Source organism: Mizuhopecten yessoensis, unplaced genomic scaffold (genome assembly GCF_002113885.1).
Source record: "Mizuhopecten yessoensis strain PY_sf001 unplaced genomic scaffold, ASM211388v2 scaffold2891, whole genome shotgun sequence".
NCBI lineage: Eukaryota > Metazoa > Mollusca > Bivalvia > Pectinida > Pectinidae > Mizuhopecten > Mizuhopecten yessoensis.
This window is the reverse complement of record NW_018404771.1, coordinates 107,853-111,203: the sequence shown is the minus strand read 5'-3', so window position 1 is coordinate 111,203 and position 3,351 is coordinate 107,853. Positions and strand designations below refer to the sequence as shown.

The window sequence follows — 3,351 nt, the reverse complement described above, 5'->3', positions numbered from 1 at the left end:
GTGCAGTGTGCAAGAACCGTAACTCTTGCTGGACTGTTGACGGAGTTATCCCCCTTTTTCTAATAGAAAAAGTAAACAAAATCATTTCAAGAAATTTGATGTATACAATTGTATCTTCAATGTTGAGAAAAGACTGATAAACTGAAAATTGCTTTGGTAATCCTGTATTTATCATGTTTATAGTGAACAAAAGAATGTTCAATATGAAACCAGAAGTAAAATCATGTGTGTATTAGATGGCTAATCATTTTCTGTTCCACTTCAGATTACCTCTTGTTAATATTAAAATCAGAGGTAACTATGTATACCATCAAGCTTTTGTTCAGACACTGGAATAAATTGTACAGTACATATCAACATAGCATGTGAAACAATTAATTTATTGCTAATCACTGTCTTTTCTGCTAAAATGAAATAAAAAAGTTAATTTTATTTATTTTGGTAATACAGCATATAACAAGACTGGCTAAACTTGGAATAAGTATGACTCCTCAATCAGTGCATGGATTATTGGCAAAATGGAAAGAAAACTTGGATGCTGACATTATCAAGTTAAAAGAAGACTGGGAAATTGGTGGAAATGTCAAGTACCAGCTAGTTGGAGATAACTGGGATAAGAATATTCTTCCATCTTTCAGGTTAAAATTGATTTTTTTTGTTCATGCATTTTGTATATAATTTTATTATCTCCTGGTTAGCTCAGTTGGCAAAGAGTTTGCATTCATTGCATATGGTTACTGGTTCGATCACTGGTCGAGTCATATCTAAGACATAAAAATTAGTAAACTTCTGGCTTCAAGCCAAGTGCTTGTCACAAATTAAAGGAAGGGAAAGGATTGGTGTTCTCAGTGTAAGAATAATGTGAAAGATTTTTAATTGATCGTGTTTATTAGACTAATTAAACATGATAAACTTAAGTACTTTATCTTGTTATTATTTTTTTGTATTCTAGGACATCACAGCAGCAAACAATTTCCCTACACCTTTTCAACCTCAATGCAGTCGTTGACGGAGTGAAAGTTTTGCCAATGCCAAGTAATCCATTGCCTTTTCACGACATAAAACTGGATCAGTTCTTACCTTCGCCTAAGGAGCAGGAATTACTGAAAGCCGAGCTGGTGTTTATAGTGTCAACATCTGTTATAGCTATCATTCCCCAGCTGACATGTTTGCTTCAAAATATATATCCAAAGCATCTCAACCGCAAATACAGTACACAAGCAGGACTGAAAACTACTCAGGTAAGTGTACATGTACTTATGGTTCTACTTTACTGGTTTTTACTGCCAATCTATATATGCTTGGTGATATAATAAAAAATGCAAACGGATTGACTTGTGTTTTACTGCATGATGTACGTGTTACTCTTCTGAAACTGAAAGACATAAATAATATCCAACTTCTCATTGAATAGAATATGTTTATGTCTACAAGACATGGCCTGTGCATGTTGGTTTCAAGTTCAGCCATTCAAATGTATGTTGCTTTTTAACATGGTGACAATAATGAATTACTTGTAATAACTAAACATGAGTGTATGCATGCATATGCCACCAAGAACATGCAAACCTTTGAAGATGTTTATGTGTAACATCTGATGATTGTTTTTTAACACAGTATCCATTTGGACTTTTTGATTGCAATGAGACCAAGACAACAGATGTCATACAGTTGGTGAAAGACCTTCAGAAGAAGTATGTACCATATATCAACAATGAAATCAAAGAGCCATTGCTATTTGGTGGTAAGTGAAAAGCTATACAATCTGCTGATAGGGATTTATAAAGGCATATTGACACTAGCAGTCAGGCCCAGATTAATTTATTCTTCCTGGAAATTGCCAAATTCCAGTATATAACAGCTTTTAAAGAAATGGTTGTGGGACTAATAAATATTGGAGGATTATTAAAAATGTTTGTTATCCAGGATAGTAGCTGTTAGGTAAAACATGTAAGAGGCAAATCATGTCAAAATGATACTCATATGAGATGTCATTATCTCTCTGTGGCCTTATAATATAAGTCAAAGGAAAGTCAATTTCATGTCTGTTGTGCCAAAAATAGTCCAACCATCACAATTACTGTTTTAACTATACTTCAGTTTAACAACATTTCCCTTGCTATATGTTTTTTGTTTATTTCCTTGAAGGTGACAGATTGACAGATGAAAGGGTTCAGGGTGCACAGCAAGCAATATTAAACGTTGAAACAGCCTCAGATAGACTTGAAGGTTTCATTTCTAAAATAGAGGATTTTCACACTCATGAATTTTCTTGAGGTATTAATGATAACTATCCATTATTTGTAATAAATCACATTTTCCATTCCACCCAAAAAATTGGGTAATTTTATAATGTAAACAATGTTTCACAGACTTGTACAAAGACAAAAACCATTAAAAAGGGGGTTACTAAGGGAATTTGAATTTCAGGCTATTGATTTATTAAAATAAAAAGTGTTTTTGTTTACACGTGAACATGGGCATAGGACAGCAAGTGAGGCAAGGATTACCTTCCAAAAAAGTTTTAACATTATGTAAAGATAATGTCTCTTTAACACGTTACTTGCTGCGGGTTAGTGGTTTACTCCAGGTACTCAGGTTGCCTTTAACATTATAGAACTGACACCGTCAGTAGATGACTGTAATGGGTTTATTTGGACAATAAACATCACTTCTCTTCATGTCTCTTGTAATATCATAAATAATTTGTCAGGTCAGATTTTGTTTTAATGATGAAATCATTCTCTTTTAGGCAATTTGTAGACTAGCTTTCTGCACAGAATCTGGAAATTATAGAGGAACAAAGTATTACTACAGGAATGTTTTGAATGCATGAAATGTAAAGGGTGAGGTGAAGAATTCTTACAGAGCTTACAAATTCCTATGCTATACTATACTAGATGCCATGTGTTGTCTGTTGTTCCTGTCGGAGTTTGGTCTGCATGATTTCGAGGACAGTGTGGCAATACCAGATGATTTTGACCAGTTTTCAAATGAAATGAAAATCAATTGGATCAACAACATTTGTCAATCAGTCATAGAAAAATCATTTTTTGAGAATTCAACTGATGTTTTTGAGAAGCTTCGAGCTATTGTCACAGATCCTGAGCACCCAGAAAATTATTGGATTTCTACCCTTGAGAATGGCCGTGTCAGATGCCATTTTTGTGATAAAACGTATGCCTATGTTGGTAGTTTGAAAGTTCATGAAGAGAAAATCCACAAGAAAACTGTAGTAACAACGAAAAGCACAGTGACAAAGGACAAAGATGAGTTACAAAGTTACTGTCGTATGCTGTTCAAACTGTGTCTCTCACACAAGAATCTGGACACATCTGTTGACATGGATGA

At 34.0% G+C, this 3,351-nt stretch overlaps 1 pseudogene; it reads left to right on the top strand.

Moving 5' to 3' along the window:
* Positions 1-483: 483 nt before the first annotated feature.
* LOC110446633 lies at positions 484-2,836 on the top strand (annotated as a pseudogene).
* Positions 2,837-3,351: the final 515 nt, after the last annotated feature.